Consider the following 27,291-nt stretch of genomic DNA (forward strand, 5'->3'; position numbering starts at 1 on the left):
CCAATAGCTGTTGAATTTTATCAAATAATGATTAATATGACCATCAGTAGTCTTTGGGTCGGTGTAGATACAGAAAAGAAATATCAATTTAACTTACGTGAATCTGTTCCCATTCTATCCAATCCTCCATAAATTCACTTGACACAACTCTTCCCTTTTTGCCCAGTGACAGAAAGAATGCCAGGTACAATTCAGTCACTAAGGAAAGCTGACATGTGTTAACAGGTTCTTACTGAGCTAGAAACAGAAGTGGGTAGTTGAATTAGAATAACACGTTTTCTCACACTCCTCGTGACTACAGCAAGTCAAATTTATGTATAATTACTTGATTCTGATGCAACATTAATTGTTGACATGCAACAAAATTCAATTTACAGTTAATTGGTATCAAAAGTTTCACCATATTTTACTATTCTGTGTTGCAGGTGCAAAATATGTAGAAATGTGATTAAAAGCTCTGAAAGCTCAAAATGAACAGTTAATCGCAGTCATCCCGAACACGGCCATAGGTTGGAATCCCTCTCAAAATGGCTCAAATTTTATGTAGTTGAACATGATGTGCTTCTGTTTACACTTTCATCCAACCTGATTCGTCAAAATAATTCCACAATTAAACTTCACGCATGCAATAAAACAATGTCTACTGTCTTTACGCGCCTATTTCTTCATCATTGTACTGCTGTTACTTTGAGCACTGATATTACAAAACCTAGCCTAATGAAACTGTAAAAGAGAGAGCATCTGATTTTGGTAAGGGCTTTCATGTAAAACCTAAAGTATTTGTCATGAACTAGTCCTTTCTATTGGCCTTTCATTTCACATAATAACATCGCCTGTCAAAACAATACCTACGTCGAGTTGAGTATGTCATCGAAATCATGGTTTCCAACCTACCGTCGCTTTTTTAAATGTTCGTTTTTGAGCTTTTAGGAGCTTGTAAACACATTTCCACAGATTTTGCACCTACAACACAACGGAGTAAGACATGGTGAATCTTTTGATACCAAATAACTGTAATGTGAATTTTGTTACAAGTCAACCTTTAATGATGAACTTACACAAAATTTTAGTAGACTTTATCGGAGTGTGTGGATATTTTTTTAACTTGAAATTTTTGTTGATTCTTGAGACGATTTGACTAACATGTCTCAAAATTTAAATTGACAAAACTTCAAACTTAAAACGCTCAGAAGAAAGATATGTGCAAAATGATGTCATATGTTGTTATTGTTGTGGTGGTTGATATCAGCTATTATGTTCAAGTTACAGCGTAACGTGTCTCTGCTCTGTCTCTTTACAACTATAGACTTCATAATCACACATTCACTTGATACGAGTGTTTAACCGCAATCAATTTCTATCAATTTTAATCTTGAAACATTCTGACAATCAGATGACCTCAAACATGAAAAACAATCGCAAATGATAAAAATATTAACATTTTATGATAAATCTACTAAAATTTTGTGCAAATTAACTTTTAACAAGTCTTATAAAAAGCCGGTTTGTGCGGGATTTGAACTCGTGATCTTCAGTTTGGTTTTGTGACCTTCAGACCTTGCTGATGATTTGCCAACATGGTCGCATCAGCGAAGATTCATTTCAAAATAAACGTGTTGGTTTGCATAAGATGAGATAAAGCTATGCATCTGTGATTGGCTGAAATGCTGTATTATAACCACCTGGATTCCATGTTATTCATATCCAATACAAGCTAGTAGCGGCCAAGAGTTACTTTAGAATAATGACTACAGTACTTGTTATACACAACTATTTTATATATTCAAAGATATTCTCACTCGTACATTCTCAACATATCATATTTGTTCCCAGTTTTGTCATAAACTGGAGTAAATTTTTACATTTTCGTTTTCATAATAAAAGTGGAGCACTTTTCCCCAAGTAAAATAAAGCAACACAAATAGCTACAGAAACAGTATCGGTGATCTATATTAGAATACAAACACTCTGATTGTTAATTAGATACTAGGGCTGTTCGATGTCTACCTTCACTATGCATTCAATTTTGGAGTTGTTTTCTCATGAAAACCGAATGAAACCGAATCTTCATTTGTTAATTCGGTTTACTCATATGGGCATTATGAACCGCATCGAACCAAGATTTGTATACATGTATTTATTAATAAATAGCAAACTAATAATTAATATATTTGCAAAAAATGTTCAAGTAGTGGTGTCATTTTCAATTATAATATTATTAATTAACTAATACGATTTAAAAATGTTATCCTCTTTAAAATTTAATGAATCAACATCAAATTAATTAATTTAAAAACAATTGAATGAATATAAATAAAAAAATTACAATATGCTCAGAACAAATACAATCAATGAAGATTAATACCATCATAAGGTATTACAAATATGAGTCTCTTAACTACAAAACATCACATGAGTTTATTTGGCCAGAGTCAAGACCATTGCTACAATTTGGATGAAAAAAAAAATCTTAACACATTTGATGACCAATCAATGCTCTCACGAAACTTTGCTTAGGAAGCTGCTGCGTGGGCATGCACAAACACTGAATTGAATTGTGATGTGAAATTCAGTTTATACGCAGTTGTCTTTTCCTTTTGAATCGATGAACCGAGAGAGAACAACTATCGAAAAACCGAATGCACTCGAACTGTTATCCAGCACTATTAGATACCAGTGCTGAAAAAATCATAGAGGATACCATTGGCCTTCACGATTGAGGTCAATTCTCATTGGTCGATTTATTTGTCAACATGACAACATTTAATAGGGCTGATGTGTATAGCCCCAGGCAATATCTATACTAAACATATGCCATGTATTATGCTGGTCTGTGTGCACCAGAACTTTAGGAATTTTTGCACTCATGAATTATTCTAAGAATGTTTGCTTTTTTGTTACTAAAAATTGAAATGTTCATATTAAGCCAAAGGGATCACTGACAAACGTAATTTTACTTCTAATTAACATTTTTATTGGAAATCAAGACAACATGATGATTAACTTAAGATACAACTCATGGCTCGCCATTTAATGAAGTTTACTATAATAAGATTTGTGCGGGTCTGTCTATATGAGGCTCCACCTAAAGGTTGGAAAAAATATTACTTTCAACATGATTCAAACACTCAACTTTTGGCGTGGCGGACCGACATTCAAACCCCTGCTACTATCTACCTGTTTGATAATAAATTAGGTTCAGAGGAGAATATGAAATCCCTGGTTTGAAGGCAGCTTTTAGAGGCATATTCAAGAGAATTAGGGTAAAACTGTTGCAGACAAAACGGTTTCATTTTATCAAACATGATTTCCTCATGAAAAAAATTATAGTTGTCTGCCTTAGCTACTGATTCTATAAGACCTGCAAGTAAATATAGACTAAGATCCTAAATCAATGTGATTAGAAATCATATTGAACTTACACTAAAGCTACCCTTTTGTTTATTTACTATGAGAAAACCTATCCATAAGCATAGATACTTGCTACAACTATAATCATTATATATTATTATAATTACTAGCAGCCTAGTAGTCAGATGTGCTGATAGAGACAGTCAGGTATTTCAATAAAACACAGGGAATAAGTATTTGTACAATAACTTTAACATCGTGGAAGACGAGTGATTTATGTGAGTGATAGTCTAGTATAACTGTAGAAACTTTAGTATTTTTCAGTATTTGTGCTTTTTTTTCAATTGATCGCAGCTGAAAAACTCATAGCTAGCGTAAGGCCTGGTTCCCATTTTGATTGCGAGACTCTGGCGGTAACACTCGCGGCAAAACGTTTGCGACGTTAGGCTCGGTGGCCTATTCTATGTTCACATATAAACTGCATCGCTAAACATAATCGCGTAATCAAATAAATGTTTGCTAGCCATGCCGTTTCTATAATGGTGACCTTCACCCGTACAATGCATTCCGGGAACATATATGAACATGATATATACTCATATTGATCTTTACTATAATAAGTGACGTGTCCGTCGAAAAGCACACTAAGTGTATGAAGAAAAAAGATGGCACAGCACAATAATAGAACACTGATATTCAGACACTGAGTATCACAAAGTTTGCGCAACTAAAACTAATTGTGTGCATAGTTGTTGCACATGATAATCTCTCCCAGGGCATAAAACTGGCAGCATACATATTCTGCTATTCAGACAGCAGTCAGAATACGTTGGAAATGTCGCGTTGTATTGGTTTGGTTAAGGATAAGTGTGTTTAAAAACGCAAATTGTACGTATTTCCCAGCGGCAAAATCAAAAAAACAGTTATCATACAGAAAACACAAAACTTCAACGTCAAAAAACAAAAGTTGTTCTCTCATGTATGCTACATATACCATAACTCCAAACTGTCAAATAAATAAAAACAAAACATTTGTGGTCTGCTGATTCACTAGCAAAAGGAACTGAGGGAGATGTGTTCTAAGTCATATACGTTGGAAGCAAAGAGATGCGTGGTTGTCACAGCCTGCAAAGTTTACCTATTACCAAGATCTCAGGCTACCATTGTAAATACTGAACCGGGGAGCCATGGGCCCACCCACTATCAGTAAGGTATCTATGTATATGAACCACTGTCCATGGGACCGATCATACTAGCGCTAGGTAGATACATTAGATCAGTAAAACACAGAGAGAGACTGACATCACACCAGCACCGAGAGAAATTGGATCAGTACAATGCATCAGATGCTCATACAATGCGAATAATCCATTCCTGGAACATGTTATATGAATGTTATGTTACCTGAACAGTAAAATACATGTAAATAGCCTAAACTGTGTTCAAACATCTTCAAATTCACTCCTTTTGATCCTTCAAAAAGGAGAACCAGACATAATGTTTTAATTTAATGACCACCATAACTGCAGTATTATTGGTTCATATTGACAACTTCTCTCCTTTTTCGTATCAATTTCATCCGATTCATGGTCTATGATTATTGTAATTTAACAAGAAGTTAAGAGGAGCTCACACCTTGAATGTTGATTTATACATATTTCTTTTCCTTTTTTCTACACAGGAACAGATCTATCTCGTAGCGGAAAGGTACTAAATATTATTTTTGGTTCAAAACAAGGTAAAACAAAAATATATCTTTACTAAACTCAGATTGATCTCTATCCGTCTGTCCATCTATCTATCACCAGAGTTTGAAGTTATGACAAAAGGTAGCTTTTGACAGTATTCCATCTCATGACATTCAGATTGGTAGACCGACGCGGTAACACCTGCACCCATTGGTCGCCTTCAAGTCTTTTTAAATATCCTAGGACACTTATGTATTCGCTTCATCTAACTTTCATGTTTTCGCGGAGTCATCCTTTCGCGAAAATTTCATGAGCGGAACTAAACTATCATAACGAATGAGAGAAAACGCGGCATTAAATAGCTTTGTTTATTGATAGTCCAAAAAACAAATGGCAGCAAGCGATCAATTTGCAATATCGATCTTAGCAACACAATTCTACCTGCAGCTCACAATTGCAAACTTGTCCCAAATTGAATTTTTTTTTCTTACCGATGAACTGAATCTGAGGGATCTAACTATGTTTGTTCCACTGCATTTATTTTCACATCACTACATTTTCGCCCTCATCAGAGCTGCGAAATTAAGCTGCAGCAAAATTTTACTCTTTATGCTACTCACGAAACTGAATACTAGCAAAATATAAGTGTCTCAAAGTAATTGAGTAGTTGCTTATTCTCTGAGTAGTGTCGATACAATACACCTGAAAATCTCTCATGGCAAACTAAACAGCCAGGGTACTAGTCTATATAAAATAAGTACCTCTATAAATAATTGGCACTCCTCGGCCCCCCTAAGGAGAACCCTACATCTCACTAAGGTCTATCAGTATGCTGAGCCATCTGAGACTTCTAAATATGACTTCTATCGCTTGCGACATGAGGAGTGTGGATATATCACTGGGGTTCGCCTAAACACACATGAGTCATTCACAAGCAGGCGATAACGAGGGCACGATAACCTGGGCACACTCACAAACTGCTAATAAAATTATGTATCATTAGCTTCTTAGGCCTATCTCACTTTTTTGGATTGTACACTACGAGAAGACCAGAAAATATGATTCCTGTATTTTCAACAGTACTTAATATTTTATCATTTTTATATATACTTTTATTAAACTTATGAACATTTCAGTGTTCGTTCTGATGATGTTTCAATTGTAACCACAATAGCAAAATTCTGCTGCTTTATGTTGGTGAACATAAATAAGAAATAAACACACACCATATTGGATTATGGGAACAACCAATAAATATGCATCTCACAAGCAATAAAGTTGTGATGAGAATGTCTAGTGTTATCGCTCTGCATGAGCTGGCTGAGAGATTTCTAGTGCGGATTAGCGCCACACAGTGTAATATCGCTCTAATTATCGCCAAGTGTGGTTGTACCTTTACTCTCACAACAGTCTGAATCACCTCTACTACGGACGACAGCATTGATTATGGTGAAGGTTGTCATCTACTTCCCAGCCATCATCATAGTTTATAGGTATTTTTTACTGAATAGTGGCTGGTCAGAGCTTCACATTGGCTGTATATATGCAGAGAGGAGATTTCAGTAGACACGATGAGCACTGCTGCAAAAACAGAACAGAAAAGCTGCAGGTATTATTTCAAATCCGTGTAACTATGGATTTACCTGTGATAAAAACAAAAAGAGACAAGACTATCATTATAATAAAGAGTTGACCTAGCAACTGGACCACAGGCTACAAAAATGACCAAGCAATAATCAGGCCAGCTAGCCAGATAGGAATCACTCATCCCAGGCTATTTATAAAACAGTGGTACACAGCCAGGACAAGTAAAAAATTAAAACCTGGTTCTCACATCGATTTTGAGACTCCGGCAATAATAATGCGGAGCAGAACGCTTGCGACGCTAGGCTCGGCGGCTTATGTTCACTTAAGCCTCATCACTAATAACAGCATAATAATTTACGCTTGCTATGCCGTTTTTATAATGCTGACTTTCACCTGTACAGTGCATTTTAGCTATTTGAGAAAGTTGAACAGCTTTAAACTCTTGCGTGGCCGCCGGCAACTGCCAGTGGTCCTTGTCGGTACCCGGCGCATACTTTCCCATTTCACTGCTAATAACCTGTGGTGCTGTCGCTGCAGCTTTGTGACGTATATGGAAACCAGCTTTTAGATCATTGCATTGTTTGGGACAAATGCTTAAGCACTGGGAAGAATGCTTGCTTATGGATTCTTAGAAATGCAACAGCAAAAATCACTTCAATTGAGCCACAATAGACATTTGCCATACAACATCAATCTGTTCCTGTTTTGGCATCAAAGGGTGAAAATGTCCGAAATAATAATTATTTAATGCAAACTCCGGGCAATAGGCCTTAAAATTTATACATGTACTGAACATATTAAATATTCGTAACAAAATAGTATGTTAACCTTAGTAACTATTATAGTTGCTTACAATAACATTAGTGTAATCAGTTGTTATGATATGCTCATGGTTATAAGTCTTACTTTTTCATTTAATGTCGTTATCAACCTTAGGACCTAAGGCTAATGTATTGAAGTTATATATATAATTACATGCATATAGTTAAGCTAGCTAAGTTAAGCTTAGTTAAGTTGGGTACACAGTAATACATGATAACTGAGTTCAGTTTGGTCTGGTGAAAATGGACATGGGTTTTACAGAATGATGAATCAACAAAAGCCATGACCCAGGGACCAAGGTCAATGATACATTAATCACTACGTCAGTAACATATCACTGAAAGCAGCTTTAGAAAATAGCTCTATAGAGGATGGTAGAACTAACCTTTAGCAAGACACTCAAAAAATGATCTCCAGAGCTTTACCCATAAAAACGACCTCTAGCGTTCCACTATATAAAAATGAACTCTAACATTCCACCATAACAATGACCTCCAGTATGTATACCCATAAAAATGACCTCTAGCATTTCATCAACAACAATTACCTCTAGTGCTCCACCAATAACAATGACTTATACAACTCAACCAATTACAATGACCTCTAACGTTCCACCTATAACAACTAACTCTAGCGCTCCACCCACAACAACTAATTCTAGCACTCCACCCATAGCAATGACCTCCAGCGCTCAAACCATAACAATAACCTGCAGCGTTCCACCCATCAACATGATGTTTAGCGCTACAACTATAACAATAACCTCTAGAGCTCCACCCATAGCAATAACATCTAGCACTCCACCCATAACAATAACATCTAGCGCTCCACCCATAACAATAACATCTAGCACTCCACCCATAACAATAACATCTAGCGCTACACTGGTAACAATAACCTCTAGGGCTCCAACCATAACAATGAACTCTAGCGCTCCACCCATAACAATGACCTTCAGCGCTCCACCCATAGCGATGACCTCTAGCGCACCATCCATAACAATGACCTGTAGTGCTCCACCAATAACGATGAACTCTAGCACTCCACCCATTGCAATGACCTCTAGCGCACCACCCTTAACAATAACCTTCAGCGCTCCACCCATAGCAATGACCTCTAGCGCTCTACCCATAGCAATGACCTCTAGCGCTCTACCCATAACAATAACCTGAATGAGGCCTTGGTTCTAGCATCTACTCTACTAGTCAACAGTAGGTTATATAATGATAACAAAAAGATATTGTATTATTTTTGACTTGTACCATAGTTTGCACATACATGCATAATTATTCGATATTATTTCATGTCCTAACGAATCCAATTTATAAGAAGTTGTCAACCCGCTGTTAAGTATAGACAATTGCTTAGACAGTTTTGTGTCACACCTCTTTCAACATAAGAAATAAATAAAATATATTGAAGCTTTATCAGTTATTCCCATAAAAACAGGCTGGTATGATACATGAATTGTAAAACATGACAAAAAAGTATTTCTGCAATTTCAATATGACTAATAGTCTAAATTCTCTCATTGGTGAACTTGTTTACATTTGTTTAATTATTGGATTGAATAATTAAAATTTAAATTTTTTTTATTATTAACACCATTTTATAACAACAATAAACCTTTCCAATAGTTGTTTAAAGCCGAAGATGTGGTAAGATAACTCTGATACATAAACCATTAAGTAAACATGATATAAAATTGGCTAAGGATGGTTTTGTATCTTATAAGAGTGTTTGTCGCACTCCAAGGTTTGTAGATGAGCCATAGATAAAATAACTAGAGTATTGATCACAAATCACTGAGAGTAGCAGGGAGATGATAACTTCAAGTTTAGGGGTATATGCATGACTAAACAAAGGATTTTCATATAGTTTCCTATCTACCACTTTTATGGTACAGGAGTCGTGCACATAGGGCTAGCAATCCGCCTAGCAGTCTTGATTAGATCAACAAAAATGTTTTAAGATATCAGCCAAACTGTCGTTTGTACTGGTTCAGTTTACAAATGGCTGATCCTCTGTAACAGCCAATCAGATCAGATGGATTGAAGTTCTATTATCTCACACAGAACTAGATAGCATGTGCTAATAACCAATAAAAAGAACAACCGTATTTGAGTATGTAACAACAATTGGTAGGGTAGATTGTTCCACGTGCTCCTTTACAAAGCTTTCATGAATAACTCAAATGTTATCCTATGTTATCCTTTACAAAGGTTGTGAAAAAACTCAAACAGTGGAGGCTGAACAAGAGATTCTGCCACAATTATATCAAACTGGCACTCAGGCAGCTAGTCTAGTGTGCTGTGAGAAATTATCAGGTGTGATGATAGAGCACAAACAATAACTATCTGTGTAATTATTCTGATATTCCGATAGGTAGTAGATTGGCCCAAGTATTATAGAGTCAGTTTACCAAACTGAATATCAGGAGTTCAAATCTTGTATGATGTAATCTTTTTCCAATCTTAACCTGTGGCTACGGATGGATGGACAAGATTAACAATACATAGATCTAGACTCACCTCAAGTCTATGTATGGATGATCCATAGAAGTAATAGTAGAAATCAAGGTGAATACAGCCAGATGTAGAGCAGAGGTGAGACATTTCTACAAATACCCTCATGTACCTATAAATAATAAACATAGGAAATCACTGCACCGTCATAGTTCTGAGAAATTCAAAGGAATAATTTACGAGACAACATTGAGAAATTTTTATTAACACGCAAGGAATTCAACACACAGAATCAGCTATGTAAAGGAGCAAGGGAGATGGACTATAGAAAACCTGCAGTGCGTCTTCATGATAATGTTACAATCAATTTTTCTATAGAAACATTGGAGGCCTTCTCAATCACTAGTGTTACATACCATCAATTTTTGACAGATTTTTTATCTTCGTACCGCATGAATGGTTTGAAAAGTGGCATATTTAATTCTTTGAAGCGATTCAAACCTCCGATTCAAGAGGGGTATTTTTAAAAACATCATATCAACAACGACGTACTGCGTATGATGTAAACATCAATATTCGTATTATTGCACAAATCTTTGCGACCGGAGGTTGGAGTTTCATCATCTTCATCGATGACGTCTTTACAGCATTTCTACGCAGCTCTGATTTCAACGTGTGTGTTCTAAAAACATTTTAAAACATGTTTATTTTAAAATGTTAAAACACAAACATTTAATAAATATTTCAAAATGCCAAAAGTTGTGGGAAGTTTTTCTTTTAAATTCAGAGGTATTTTCCAAAATGGTGAAATTTCTGTTCTCAGACGAGTTAGTCATCGCAAAACTCAACAATGGTTGTATTAACCTTTTCGTTAACGATAAATAGTCATTGTGAATTGAAAGGGGAAGATTTACATTTGACCTTGAATGCATTTCAATAGTGTCAGCTGTGAATAGTCATTTATAATTAACTGTGTTTTACATCTCAGCTGAATAAATAGTGTCAGCTGCGATGTAAAACATGTGCCCCTCTGTAGCTAAAAGCGCAACAGGCTTATATAGAAAACTCGGACAATTTTGTACTAGCGTGTGAACTCGTCAGCTACAAACAATTGGGAGTTGTGTGACCACTACTGCGAATCATGTAAATTCGTCCTCCTCATTCTACGATCAAAACCAGCATTTTGAAGCTCAAAAATGCAGCATGTAATGTTAGTGATTGTGTCTGGCTACTTCTCAAGGTGTCAGACACAATCCAGCCTTCTCAAGCCAGTTACAGCACCTGCCACTGTATCTATCTCTATTGGCTACTGGGTAATTAGGTCATTTGGCATGTTGCAATGGATCTCAATTGGTCAATTGGCATTCTTTCAAAGGGTTCCAAGCTTATTCCACTATAAATGCATCTCCAAAGGTTGGCTACAGAAAAGACACATTTTGTCTGGCATGTAGCAATGCCTTTAAGCACACAGGAAATATTGAACCTTATAAAGATATGAATTAGGTAACATACATCTACTCATTTCCTAGCATTAGTATACAAAGATCATATACACTAAATACCAATCAATATGGGTGAATAAAATAGCCAATAGTTACTATCCACATGGCAGAGGGGAGTTACTAGCCCAAGTAGTACCAGTGCTACTAGCCTCCTAGCTGCAGCCTCAAGTACTTTACTATCTGGTATCGAGTACACTTGTCTTATCTAGGTTCATGGTACACAGGCTAAACTGGAGGAGTTGGTTGAAAATCATCTTTTGAAAATTAACAGTTGGTGATAGATAAATAAAAATCGTACATTCTAAGAGAGTAGTTAGTAGTTAGTAGATTATTATGGTGACTATTATCAATACAGTCATATCTCAACATACTGTCCACAATATAAGCAATATATATAATACACGATATACGTGATATAAGCGACAAACATGTGAAAGGGTGGTCGAAGCGACCACAATGTGCCCTAGAATATGAGAGGCAGCTTTAGAGAACGGCATCACTCTGTCTATTTTTTCCGATGAGTTTAAGAAAGTTTTTTGAACAAACTGGCTAAAAGTGGTGCAAAAAGTGCCAAACTGGACAAATGTCATACAAGCTATATCTATATCTATACATGTGAACAGCACATCTATACATGTGAACAGCAGCACATCTATACATGTGAACATTACATATATGTATATGATCAGTACATCTGTACAAATGAGCAAGAAAATTTTAGATGCAGAATATCTGTACATATGTACTGCTAGACAGTACATATGTACAGCAAAAGTATACATATTAACAACATATATGTACTTATGAACAGCATGTCTATACATATGACCAGCATGTATATACATATGAACAGCATGTATATACAGATGAACATCATGTATATACATATGAACCACATGTCTATACATATTAACAGCATATATATACATATGAACAGCATGTCTATACATATTAACAACATACCTATATGTTTGAACAGTATATATTTAAATAAAAATGGTAGCACGGCAAATATGAACAGCTTGTCTGTACAAACAGCTTGTCTGTACAAACAGCTTGTCTCTACAAACAGCTTGTCTGTAACCTTCGAATAAACTTAAAGAAAAATCAGCAAAATTTATTTTGGTTAAAACACACGAGAGAAAAATATATCTTTTCTTCTGAGCATTTTAACAGCGATCAAGTTTTGCTAATTTTAATCTGAAAACGTCCTGACAATCACATCACCTAAAACTCCAAATTTTTTAGAAGACAGATTATGACATTTGAAAGCGTAAAAAGCTGTTGAGCCAGATGTGAGGAGTTCGAATCCCATAAGCTGCAATGTTTTTTCGCAACATGCAACTGTGGTTGCAGGGAGATAGACACGGCTCTTATCCTAGTAAAAAGAATTAATATCTGTATTAATATAGTACCCAGTATTATATTAACAAACCCCACTTTTTCATTAAGTGTGTGCCCGTTGGTCTGCACAAACACCATGCGTTTCCTTGTTTTCCACACTCGAAAGCACATATATTATGATTATGAAGTTTGATTGATTTCAGCCAAACTTTGTATGTATATGCTTCATGCCTTCCGATATATTACAAGTATATTTAGTCTCATAACCCTGAGTCATTGTTAGTGATCCAGTCATTAAGTGACCATCTCAGACATTATTTTTTCTCTTGTTTGCTTAAGGACATGATGTACAAAAATTTTGAATTTTTGTCAAATTTTCCTAAATTGCAGATTTATGAAGCACTGTAAGCAGTAGAACGTGCTCTTTCAACAGGTATGCTTTAATTGACAGAAACTAATGCAAACTATACAAATGAGCCTTTTATTGCGACCCTGTAATAAACCAAACCGCAAGAAAACCGCAAGAATGCAACCCTTACGACCTCTTTATTTGCATAATAAATGGCTCCTTATCGGCCGATATCAACTGAAATCTATATACCAAGCGAAAGCTCAACACGTGATCTTTTCAATCGTACTGATAATATTCACTTTCAATCAACCAATAACGAGTGAGAGCCTTTTTATTCCCGCCAAAAGGATAACCTTGAAGCAAATAAAACCTGCTGGTTTGATTTGCGTCGGAGCTGCTTTTTTCTTATCAAATGAAATCAACGCATAATTGAAATTGACCAATGAAATGCCGCGGTGACGTAGTAACGATTGTAAACATTGCGAAGCCATTGTTGAGCTCATTCCTTTTGTCTCTGACCGAAGACTCATACACACGCGTTTCGAAAGCTCTCACACATTATTCACTCTCTCTTCTCACTCACTTATTACTCACTCTCACATTATTACAAGATGGCAACGAGATATACACCCAGTTCATACGGCAAGAAGAAAAGGAAAGGATTCTTTCAATCTAAAAAGACTGCTGATGATGTTAGTATTATCGTCTCGCTATTTTTGATTTATTTCGATTCAATTTTTAGTCGCTATGACTAACTAGTTTTAATTAGTTACTAAATATATTTTCAGCTTCTATTTATTTCATTAGGCTAAACCAAAAAATTCAACAGTATCAATTATAAAATGTTGGTCATGTATCGATAATACCTAGTTGGTGTTATACTATTCGCTGCGAAGCATTCGTGTTGAAGATTTCCTATTAGCCCTTCTATCAGTGTTAAAGTTAGCTATGGTGCTTCAGTATGCTGTTTATGTTGTATGCATCGCAGAATATGAACCCAAGATAAATATGAAGTCTCAGCAAATAATTATCTGTAACCAATAATTCCTAAGCATAATAGATTATTTTTTATTTGTAGAAAATTGATGCTGCCACAACACCGCCGAGCTCATCTCTTCTTACATCAGCACCATCAACATCTCATGCTTCAGTTTGTGCTGATGCAGATTCTGCTGCTGCTTCAGATTCTGCTGCTGCTACAGATTCTGTTGCTGTTCCAGTTTCTGTTGCTGCTCCAGTTTCTGCATCCAAGCGCAAGCTGGAGACATTCAGGGAGTATTCTGCTAGCCACCCTATTTCTGCTGGTGCCGACATTCCTTCTGGCGATGCTGCCGCAAGCAGTGTCTGTGCAGGCAGCTATAGGGTAGTTAGTTTGGAATTTTTAAATAGCTTAGTATCTTGTATAGTTTGTAACGCCTGTTCTAGTAGGAATGTAGGGTTAGTTGAGAGCGCTAATGTCTATGGTATGTCTAGTTTATTTGAAGTAGTTTGTCGTGATTGTGAGACCACGATTATGTCGCAGCACACATCCCCGAGTGTGGTAAATGGTAGGGCTTACGATATCAATGATAGGTTTGTTTATTCCTGTAAGAGTAACGGGGTAGGATACGAACAGGCGTGTAGTTTTATTGCAGATCTAAATTTACCTCAGCCTATTACTTCTCGTGCATACTACACTAAGTTAGATAAGTTAGCTACTGCATGCACTACAGCTTTAGAGGAGCATTTTAGAATCATTAGGAATATTGTAAAGGAAGAGCACCTGAAGCTTGCGGAACATAGGACTGATGTTAATGTAGATACTGTAGATATAGCTGTAAGTTATGACGGTACATGGCAGAAGCGTGGACATAGTTCACACAATGGTGTATTTGTTGCTATAGATGTTCTTACTGGATATGTTGTAGATTTTGAAGTGATGTCAAACTACTGCCAGGTGTGTGAGAAAGGACCAAAGAAAGAGGACAACTTTTGGAAAATACTTTTGGAAACAGTTCACTACTTACCTGACTGGTTATCTGAAGGAATGATATCATGCCTCTTTACCACATGTGTTGCATTTTCAGGGCTGCTATAGAGAACCTGTAGAAAGATGTCACCAAGATTGTCAACTATAGTACCAAAATTCATCATCGGAGTATTTGGCTAAGCACCTGTGTCCGATATTTAGCTTCCCGGCAATAGATGCAGTTCATCTTTACCTTATCTATAAAAGTACTGGTTGTTGTTCGTCTGTCTGTTCACTTTTTCTCACAACCCAATCTTTATTCTTTGATTATTGTTTTGACTATTATTTATTCAACTCTCTTTTTCATCACCTCCTCTCCGCCTCTCTCTGACTCTCTCCCGCTCCCCCTCTCTCCCGCTCCCCCTCTCTCCCGCTCCCACTCTCTCTTCAGCTCCCTCTCCCTCAGTCCCCTTCCCGCTCCTCTCCCGCTTACTCTCTCGGTCTCCCTCCCACTCATTCTCTCTCCCTCTTCTTTCCCTTCCTCTCCTTTCCACTCTCTGTTCACCGTTTCTCTCTACTTTTCCGTCTTTCTCTCATTTTCTCTCTCCTGCACACTCTCCCTCTCTTTCTCTCTCTCTCTCTCACACTTTCTCCCTCGACTGTTTATAGAAAAGCAAGCCCTATCATAGGAAAGACAATTACCAGATAGGAAAAGGCAAGACAAATGCAGCTGTAGCATAGAGTGTATAGTGCGACCACAGTTTAAAAATACTACTGGATGAAAACTCTCCTGAAGGTCGGCTATACCTCATTACAAAGTCTTGTAAATAGTAGTTACAGCTATGAACCACTCTTTGCTATTGGCTAGCTTTACTGTAAAACCTCATACAATTGGTTCAAATTATTACAAGACCTCATACCATTAGTAAACTCTATCACTTGGATCAAGTTGCTCTTTAGCTTCAAGTGTTCATATTTAGTCACAGCAGCTTGGAATGCTGCTTCTACCTGCTGTAACTGTAACAGACCACAGGCTAAAGACGTACTTGTAAAATAATAATAACTGATAATAATAATAAAATGATAACATAGCCTTTGATTCACTTATCCCCAAAGTTTCTTTCCCAACAATTAGTGTTTTAATATAACCCGCTGTAGGACATAATATTTCTTGTAAAAGCATTTTGGTGTAGGTAATTCACTTGTTTTGACGTTTAGTGTCCTGTTTTGTCTTGTTTGTCTTATGACAAAAATTTCAATGAATACAATATATAATTTATTTTTTTTCTCCATTATTAAACCTTTTCAATTATCCCACGACCAAACACGAGCGAAGCAAATGTTTGGGAGCTTAATGATAAATGCATATGTGCACACAACTCCCGAAAAATTATCCGTCCACAGCAGTTACCAAACCCTTGTACAATAATCCCATCAAAAATTTTAACCATTTTTGTGTAGAGTCGTTCAAGTATAATAATTAATAATGGTACAAAACATGTATAAACATATTTAAATATGTTACTAAGTATTTGAAAAGTTTCTGCAATATCCTAAAACTGACCCATATGATCGGATTATACATAAATAGACAGATTAGTTTGGCCTAAAATCGTGATAAAAACTTGACAAGCTTTTTTTAATCAAAATCAAGACCGGCCAACAAAACGCTGATAAGGCCATGAGTAGGACCATGAAGTTGTGCACATTTCACAAAAAAGATGTGCACCTTTCACCAGTCTATGGCATTGTCTAATTGCCAAAGGTTTCTGTAATAAACGTAGAAGTACTGAAAAGTAATCGCTTTTTTTGCCAATTCTACCGGACTCTGACATTTTGGACACTTATAATGAGTACTTTGGTATTCCAATTGCTGTCCAAAGCAGTGAAAGTAAAGAAAATGACGATGATATTTTTCTAACGATTCTTATAAGATTATTACAATATTTAATTATAAGAATAATTATTCGGTTTTATAGGATTATTATAATATTTAATTATAATAATATTCATTTGAATTTACAAGATCGAAGTAGGCCTATAGTGGCCGGTGGTGTGCAATATGTTACTGTTATTATTTTTCTAAATATTTTGCTGATGATACTGCGGCTGTGGCCAATATTGCGGTACTGTTAAGCCGTTTTTCATATCTGCAAAATTAAGTAATAGGCACACATTTTCTTATAGATATACATCTATTTCTATAACAACCAGCTAAAATCTGTTCAAATCTTTAAATTCAGCATAGTTAATAGATATAAATACAGAAATCTAGATAAATATCACAACTTCTTGGTATTGGTTGCCATGACCAATGATATACAGCCCCCCAGCCTGTGTATATTACACATCAGCTTGCCATTTTACTTCTAATATTTCATTTCTCCCATTGCAAGGGAGAGATATAAACATATAACCTTTTCCTTTCATTATTGTTGTTAGTTGTACATAATAACACCCAGTACATTACAGCTAACATTGCAGTTCTCCTATTGCACTGCAGTGCCATTCAACTGCTAATATTGCATTTCTCAACCGGCAGTACCCTTTCTTTTTCAATTATCACTTTCGTGGTGGGCTGTATGACAGGGGAATTTCTAGTATATAAATTAAATTTAAAAAATAAATATAACAAAATATGAATAAAAATTATTCTTGCCTCAACTAGAGCTGTTAAAATAATCGGTTAATTTAAATCCTTAGCCAATCTCCAAAAACTAGTTTATTAGGTTAACTCTATTCACAAGATTTCTTAGACTGTTCTTTCTTAGACTGTTCAAAAGTGGTATTCAAAGAAAATTATTCGAAACCTACAGCAACCAACTAGACTTACAATGACGAACAGACCTGCCAACCCAAGAGTGGGGCAATGCGTGAGATTTGGTTTTGGGGCAATTGATGTATCAATGATAGTATATATAAAATGTGGAAATTGGGGCAAAAATCTCACGCATTTCCATCTTTTCTTTGGGGTGATTGCATGAGTCTCATGCCCAATGCGTGAGAGTTGGCAGGTATGATGATGAAGCAATGTTTCTTTTTTGTGTGGTACCTAGGATTCTCCAATTCCAATCAATTTAGTTTGGGCTGTCATCGTACATCTTACATCTTACATTTTCTTCATAGAACGTACTAGAGCCGGTTGCGGCAAGCGGCACGCCTCATATGTTAAGCAGTTGTTAACACTAGATAATTAAATAGTTATCTAGATAGGACAGTTAAACCTATAGGCCTACTTACTTACAGTTGAGCCTAAACTTGTGTATAGTTATATTTATACAAATTGATGCCAGTTAAAAAACATCGGTTTATTTTAAGTACCTGCCCTCATAACTTGTAGTAGTGTTCTTCATAGTTGGTTCGGAATGGCAAACGCGTGGCGAATATTTAGAGGTTTCAACGCAGCCGCCAGCGCATCTATCATAATAAGCTCAAATGGAGTCGCTTGTAATAGCTTATTTGTCGAGAACTCATTCGAAAAAAATAATGCAGGACGTACACATGTATTGGCTGATCATTTTCAGTGTCGTATAGGGAGAGTTACGCCAACTGGAGTTACCTCATTTTCGATAGTTCCAAACAAACTCGCTTTGCTATATAAAGTTCTGTTAAAAATTAAGGTATCGAATCATAAATACGACTTATACACAGTCAAAATCACCATTTTCTTAGCCTTTTTATATACCACAAAGATCGTCAGAATTTTCTGATTTCTTTCATGTATAACACGAGCACCTTATCTATGGCTAGTTAGATTTACACCAGGCTAAAATCAAAGTTCCGTTCATCTCACAGCGTGGAGTTATTTTGATATTTGCGTCAACACATTTCCCCTTTATTTTTTATAATTTTAAATTTAATTGTGATTTAAATACCATCTTCATCACAATGGTTAATTGTTGGGCTGTGGGATGCTCAGGCAGATCGGAGTTAGGTCTACAGGTTTTTCAATTCCCAAAAGATCCTGAAAGAAGGAATGCATGGATTGTTAAAGTGGGCAGGTAAGATTCAAGTTGTTTTCAGTGTTTGCAATTGTATAGATTTAGATATTACTATAAGTTTAATATTGAACTGATAAGTAGGAAAGCTAAGGATAGTTGTAGACTTATTTATAGCCGTGTCAGGCCTATGTGAACGGAGTCATTTTTTATTATTTTATTTATTTAAACAGTGTCAATGTGAAAATTACAGGTTGGATTCTGGAAGTAGCAAAAGGAATCCAAAACTTTTGCAGCCAACTGCTTCTTCTAAACTTTGTGAGGTTAGTCAAAATATTGTTTAGAATTATCTTGTTATACGTATATACGTACATGTATATCAGTTTTTAAACCATATTGGTATTCTTATTGTCATTGTAATTATTGCTGCTAATTGTTAGAATACATTTTACAATTATAATAAATGCTATTTATAAGTTTAGTTGTTTGTGTAGTACCACTATTGTTTTTGTCATGTTTTATTATTATTACCAAAGTTTTCTTATCTGTTGTATTGCTTTGCATTTGTGTTATTATTGAAGTTGATAAAAATAGCATATAGTATTTTGCATTGATTAAGAGATAACTGGTTAAAAGTATTGGAAAAAGATGTATAGGCATCTAAGAATAAGTTGAATGGTAATAGTAGTAGCCCTATTAGTAGGCCTAATAGTAATAGTAGTATTCATATTACTGTTTCCCTTGCTTACCTCTCCTCTTTTTTGTTTACTTATAGAGACATTTTGAAGAAAAGTGTTTTACACTGACTAAAACGGAAAAACGTCGACTGACAAGTGATGCCATTCCTACTCTGTTTGCTCACAGGCCACCACCTGTCTCTGAAAGAAAAACAGCTTTAAAAAATACTATAATCACAAGCCCCAGCTCTTCTGCATTCCCCAGAACAAGCCAAAATATGGGTGAGGAAATTTTTGTCATTAATTTCTATACAATTAAATTTCTTATTTATTGCTTATGATATATCAAACTGTGCAACAGATTTTTGCAAAAGTAATTTTATATTACAATCAGTTTCAGTTATTAATTTAAATGTATCTTTTAACAGGTGACTACAAAGAGGTATGGGAACAAAATTGCTGTGTGATTAACAATTGTATTCATTATATATGTAGCTTTCTTACACACTCTAACTTTCCTAACTGACACTCACTTCTATAACATTTTTCCTATTAGCGGTACAGCAATTATCTTATCAGTTGTTGTGGCCAGAAGAACTTAGGGGCTCAGGCATAAGTTTTATATATGATTTAAATATCTGTCTAACATTCACGAATTTACTAATGAATTCAATCCCTCATCGCCAATGATAATAAATTGCTTGCTGCACAATTTCAATTCTCTCAGGCAAATGTTTCTCATATTCTATTCATATTGATTTGCAAGTTTATGTGCTGTCCAGAGAGTAACAGTGCTTCCCATTTGCTGATGCTTAAATCTTAAAAGTGACTATAATTGTCATTATTCTAATATGGAATATTTGAATTTTTAGAAATTGATTCACCGAATGTCTTGGAATCAGAACTAGCGACAAGTAAGCCTACAACTTTGATCACATCCAAAATCGAGAGCATAGAGCGAATGTTACAGAAGAAGCTTAAGAAAGTATGTTATTAGTGAAATATATCGAAAACTATTATTTGATATAGATTATTTTTAAAAATATAAGCTGATTGCTATTATGCAGCTATTATTATAAGCTATTATGCATTGAGGTAAGAGCAGTTCAGACTCATAGTGGTATAGAACAGTTTTATAGGAGTAATTTTGAGGAAATTTAAGTTCTTTGAAACCCTAACATGTATATGCATGTATATGCTTGTTGAGAATTGTGATCGATTTCACTTTGATAAAATGCAGATCTATAATGTTGCTATTGATCATTTTAATACCAACTTGCGTAGTCGATTACTCGTAAGGGTCAGTAGTGGTAATCAAGAACATTTTCAACAATGTAGCCACTTGTTTATTTTTTTACGGGTCCAACAAGAATATAGGGCTACCTTAGAAAAACTCCAAACCCATGAAATGGCTCTCAAAACTTGTTCAACAGGGATCAACTTGTTGCTCTTCAAAAACATTCTACTAGATGATTGCAATGGCAACTCGATACAATAAAGAAAAAGGCTGAAGTTGCGGTTTACTTGTGGGTCCACAGGTTACAATCATCTTCTGGATTCAGGAATGCCTCTTCCGTCTGTTAGGACACTGCAAAGACGACTTCAAACTATCTGCTTTGAGCCAGGACTTCTCACGACTGTTTTTCAATACATGAAGGAAAAGGTGAGCTTGTGTAATTAAGAGTTATCTTATGTTTATATTCAATTTTATGCTTCTCATTTGTTTTGTTAATCGCTCTTTTTATATTCTGATGTCTTTGCGGATTATACTGCATTTACAAGTTTCTTTGTTTTAGGCTGCGAGTACGGATGAGAGGGGTCGACAGTGTTGCCTTGTGTTGGATGGGATGGAGATTACTGAAGCCCTTGAGTATGATGCTAGCAACAGCTCCGTAATAGGAGAAGTGACGTTACCTGGCCATAGTGGCCTTGCTAGTCATGGTTTAGTGGTTATGCTTGGAGGTTGGTGACGTTAATTTCTTGTTTATTTCACTTATTACTTTCCTCTTTTTGTCTGCAGTTTTACCACTAATAATACATGTACTTCAAATCCGAGTGTTGGCTGTATCTTTGCAGGAATTACTGAAAGATGGAAACAAGTTGTCGCATTCCATCTCACTGGTAAATCTATTTCCGGGGACAGTCTAGCTTCTCTTATTATTGATGTCATAACACATGCAAGCGGTATTGGTCTGAAAGTTGTTGCTGTTACTTCAGACATGGGGTCAAGCAACCAAGCGATGTGGAAGACGTTTGGTATAGAAAGCAAAAGGGATTCACTAGTGAGCTGTATTCCACATCCTGTGTCTGGTGATAATGTACTTCATTTCTTAGCTGACGTTCCTCACGTTATTAAAAATTTAAGAAATGCGTTTGCCACTCATAAAGTTTTTACAATAGCTGATGATATTTGTAGAAAACATAATCTTCATTTTAACTGCATTAAACTCGCCCATGTTTTGGATCTTCTTGAATTCCAGTCTGGTAAAGACTTAAAATTAGCACCCAAACTGTCTGATAAAACTGTCTCGTCTACAGGACACTTCAGCAAGATGAATGTGGCGAATGCCATGCATCTCTTTAGTAAGTCTGTTAGTGCTGCTCTGAGGTACCTCGTTAGTAAGGAAGGTAGATCTGAGGAGTATTTGACAACGGCTTGGTTTATTGACACAGTCGATCATTGGTTTGATTTGATGTCCTCTCGACATTCGGTAATGGCTTTATCTAAACACAAACTTGACGCTTATGCTGATGCTCGTTTATTTCTTGATGATTTCATACAAATAGTTCAGTCAATGCGGATAGGATTCAAGTATGCATGGAAGCCAGTCCAGGCTGGTATTCACCTATCTACACGGTCCATACTCAACATTTGTGATGACATGCTTGACAACATGGAGTTCTTACTCACCTCCAGGTTGACACAAGACTGTATCGATAACCTTTTCAGCTCGGTAAGATGTAGGAGTCCTGTGCCAACAGCTAGAGAATTTAAATATGCTTTAAAACTGATCACTGTGGCACAGTATCTCAAACCGACCAAAACTTCTAACTATGTAGAAGATGAGTGAGAGTACTTCGGAGATTTATTGCCATCTACCATAGAAGTACCAACTGCCGAGCCTTTGCTCATAGATGTACCTATGGCTTCACGTGAGGAAATCAGCGCAGCAGAAGAAGAGTAATTATACTATCTTGCTGGCTATTGTCTACAGAGTTTGCTAAAGTTGAAGCAAGTATGTGAAGGTTGTTGCACCAGCCTATCTAACACATCTGGTAATCCGCACTGTAGGTCTGGTTTTCTGCAATTTAAAAACTTTAAAGAGGGTGCTTTGTGTGAAGTTTCCGGTGACACATTTTCTCTGTTCAAAATGTGGGAGTCTGTCGTGAGAAGCTTTGAACCTCATCTTAAGAACAACCATATAGGTACTTTGATAGCTTCTAAATGCATGGAGAATATTGATATGCCATGTGAGCTGCCCACTTGTCATCCTATATTGCAGAAGCTAGTGAGAAAGTTTGTGAATGTTAGACTTCATATTTTATGTAAAAAACATACCTCCACCTCACTGTCGGTGCAGTTTGGTAGCAGAAACATGGCCATGCAGACACTAGCTCAGAATATTCATCATTAAGTGTTGTTGAAATTTGATGCTTTCTCCATTTTTTACTGTACTCATTCTTGTGGACTAGTATTATATTTATATATGTTATAAACATGTGTAAGTCCGCTATTGCACACAAAATACTATGTTGGCGTACCTTACTATAGTACTAGTACAGCTTAGCTTCTTTGACTTGTTTATTTGAAGTTAATAATTTTTATTGTAACATTACTATGAAAGATTTTCTATGTAGTATAACATGCTCGTTTAGTATTCAGTTTTTATTATGGAAAGTTGTTCAATTTTTATGGTGTACCCCATACTTCTTGCACGTTTAGTTGAAATCATTGTCTGTAATAAATTTGTGGTTGTCTATTAATTTGCTGACACAAGCCTGTTTATAAGTTTTATGAACAAAAAAATTGGCAAGTGATGGTATTATAAATATAATTATTATTGTGAATACATTTAATTGTTTGTTTGGTCGCCCAAAGTTGTGAAATTGCAAGTAAACACAATTTAGCTAAGACATTCTAGTGCAGATAATAGGATGTATTTACTATGAAGTAGCATAAAACCTGTAAATATGGAGTTGTCACTTTTACAACTGCTATGTGAGTTAGAGCAAAACCTGAGCTTTCTTGTGGTATACTTGATAGTGCTCTAAGGTTACCCAAAGTAGTTTTATTAACTGATAAACAAAGACAGGTAAGTGCAGTCCATTGTAACTCTATATAAAAGTAGGCGTGGCCGATGTTTGTTTGGAACTTTCGATGCGTTTGTATAGGCTCCGTTGGTGGCGTAACTCTCCCTATACGACACTGATCATTATAATATTTCATTTTCTTTGGGTGCTTCATCAGAACATAGACGTAAATCTTACTAGAGAAATGTCCTCCCTCGCTCCCGGTACACGGTAGACGATGCTTGTTATATTGCTGGGGAGCAATAAAGCACTCACCGTGAACTCCTGATCACAAGAGGCCGTCAGCTTGGTCTCCAGTCACTATATAGCGATGGGGGTCACGTGTCTCCTAGACGTCTAAGCCGTAGCCTAATAGCCGTCTAAGCCGTAGCTTCCAGTAGCTATAACTTCTAGTAGTCTATTTAGCCTGTGGTTCTTTATTCCTGAACGTGTTACAATATGAATATATAACATGCCCTTTTTTTCAAGACTACACCGCTTAATATAAAATCCAAATACGAACTCTAATTCCAATATACTCAAATTTACCCAAGTGCAACCACTATTAGCAGAACACATAATCTCTCAAGAGGAGCGTTAAATTCAATGAAGCAGGGTTATCAAGCCAAGCAGGTTAGATAATCACAAAAGCTTCAAATCATAGTTACAGTTTCGAATATGAGATAAATATCTCTCTACTCACCCAATATTCTGTTTACTTACTCGTCTTTCCTTCAGTCATCAGTTATCGCAAATTTAACAGTTTTAATCGCACCCCAATCCATCTCAATCTACCTCATCTCCATTTAGCAAATCACCTTCCTCCATACTGGCAGTATCCCCATACCAATCGGTCTTCTCATGTTCCTCCTCCATTGCCTCCAGGTTATCTGAAACTTTTGGCTAAGAACCAGCAAGCTGGTCGTCATTGCCACTCTGAACTTTTGGCTCAGAACCAGCAAGCTGGTCGTCATTGCCACTCTGAACTTTTGGCTCAGAACCAGCAAGCTGGTCGTCGTTGCCACTATGAACTTTTGGCTCAGAACCAGCAAGCTGGTCGTCATTGCCACTCTTTTCGGAGCTTTCAGGTTGGACCTCCTCTTTGGGTTCATCAACCTTACTCTCCTCACAACTATCATCTCTGCTAGGGACTACTCTCACAACGGAGGTTTCAGGTTGGATCTCCTCTTTGGATTCCTCAACCTTACTCTCCTTACTAGTAGTCGTTACGGAACTCGCGCTCCTTGCACCCCTCCTCTGAGCCCTCTTTTGCTTTACAGCAGCCAAGTGCAACAGAGCCTCTCTATACTCATTCTCACTCTCAATCTCCTCCTCCAACTCTCACTCGTCCTTCTCTATAGCAGACAATGCGCGCTTGTACTGCTCCTCTACTTGTCTCCTCCTATGCAAGAGCATAGCTTTCCTCTGCTCGATGGCAGCCTCGGTCGAAACAGACTCCGACTCCATCTCTTCTACAAAACTATCCATCTTAGCAACAAAGGGTAAACTCGAACTAGGCTTCTTCAACTTAGAATCCGGTCCCCTATTGTTACTCTCCTCTACCCTACGCTTAATACCCGCTGCAATATCTTTATAGGATGACCCACCAAGAGTACATCCTTCAAGTCCATGGTCTAACTTCCCACAAAATCTACACAATGTCTCCTTGCAATCTACCGCAAAATGTCCTTGACATTTACAATTATAACAAATAAATCCAGGACACTGAGCAGCATAATGGTCTCTAAAGCTTTTGCAGACAACACACTTAATGTTACCTGGCTTACCGTACACTTCTTTCTTACCTTCGCTCTCGTTCTTACCCGACTCATTCCCCTTCTGCTTACTAAACACTGTGTTACCTTTTGAATCCCTCGTCACCTTCACACCTCCACCCCTGCTTCTACCTGCACCGCCGCTCTCGGCACCACCACCTCCCCGCGAATCACCAGCACTCTTCATAAGTGATAGAGAAGTAAGATTGGTCTGACATCAATCTGAAACTATAAACAAGGTCATTTATAATATTACATACCATATTTCTTAGGTGGTTTACTAACTCGACCTGAGCCAGTGACAACAGGTTATCTACTAAGACGCACGAATTTACTTCTAGAATTTCTTCTAGGCAAATCATTACTATTTCCTGGAACGAGTCTATTCTCAACAACATAGGTTTCCTCCTCGTGTTCACTGATGCCAGGAGTTTCCTCCACGTGCTCAGCCACACCAGGAGTTTCCGCCCCTTGTTCAAGGATCTCTAAATCAGGGATCATGTTCTCCTGACTTTCAGATAAACCGTTGGCATTTTTTACTATTTCAGAGTTGCCCTCTTTTGAGGAGTAGCTATCCAAGGAAAGACAATTTTCCTCAGAAGAGTCAGATGATGTGTTCTCATCATCAGAATTCAACAAAAACAAATGTTTTCTATTTCTGCGTATTTCACTCATGCCTACATTGACCCAGTAACTTTCAGGAGATTTATCCTTTCTCAAAACTATACCTCTTGAACCTACATCAGCAGGAGCTTTTACATAAACCATTTGACCAGGTTTTAACTCGTCTAACTTTGAAACTCTATACTTTTTATCCCACCATTTCTTAATTTTCTTTTTACATCTAATTTCATTTTCTTCAAACAGTTCATAGTCTACATCACTTTTATATGGGAAGCCCAAGTTTGATCTGATAGCTCGACCAAAAATCAGATCACTTGGCGTATATCCTGAAGCCAAAGGTGTAGTCCAATACGCAGACAAAGCCACATCTTTATCTCGGCTTTTCTCCCATAATTCTTTAACAATTTGTACGGCGCTTTCCGCTAAACCATTAGAACAAGGATACCGGGGGCTACTAGTAGTTAGAATAAAGCCCATTTTCTCTCCAAAGTTTCTAAATTCTTTACTAGCATAACAAGTTCCATTATCAGACCTGATAACATTGGGTATACCAAATCGAGAAAACAGATACTTGAGTACTCGAATTATCTCTCTTGCAGTTTGAGATTCTATATGCAGACATTCTATCCACTTCGAATAATAGTCTATAGCTATCAGATAATATTCGTTATCAAACACAAGTATATCCGAACCTATCACCTCCCATGGTTTAGAAGGCATTTCTGCTTCATACATGGGCTGGTGTTTAACTTGACCATGCATAATGCAAACATTACATCTACTTATATAATCTGCAATCTCCTTACTATAACCAGGCCACCAAAAATGACGCTGAGCTTGTCTGCGACATTCCGTTATGCCTTGATGACCTTCATGACAAATTTCCAAATACTGCAGTCTTAATGAATTGGGAATATACAGCCTAGAG

The 27,291-nt window shown here is 36.6% G+C and overlaps 1 protein-coding gene and 1 long non-coding RNA gene across 2 annotated transcripts in view; both read left to right on the forward strand.

The window, feature by feature from the left end:
- Window positions 1-27,291, forward strand: part of LOC137401912 (nestin-like) — a 1,051,237-nt gene that overhangs the window by 231,678 nt on the left and 792,268 nt on the right. The gene's annotated exons all lie outside the window — the stretch shown is intronic.
- LOC137402083 (uncharacterized) lies at window positions 18,951-19,951 on the forward strand. Its single transcript, XR_010979445.1, has 3 exons — window positions 18,951-19,060; window positions 19,231-19,320; window positions 19,773-19,951. It is a non-coding gene; the product is annotated as an uncharacterized lncRNA (long non-coding RNA).

The sequence above is a fragment of the Watersipora subatra genome, chromosome 8 (genome assembly GCF_963576615.1).
Source record: "Watersipora subatra chromosome 8, tzWatSuba1.1, whole genome shotgun sequence".
NCBI lineage: Eukaryota > Metazoa > Bryozoa > Gymnolaemata > Cheilostomatida > Watersiporidae > Watersipora > Watersipora subatra.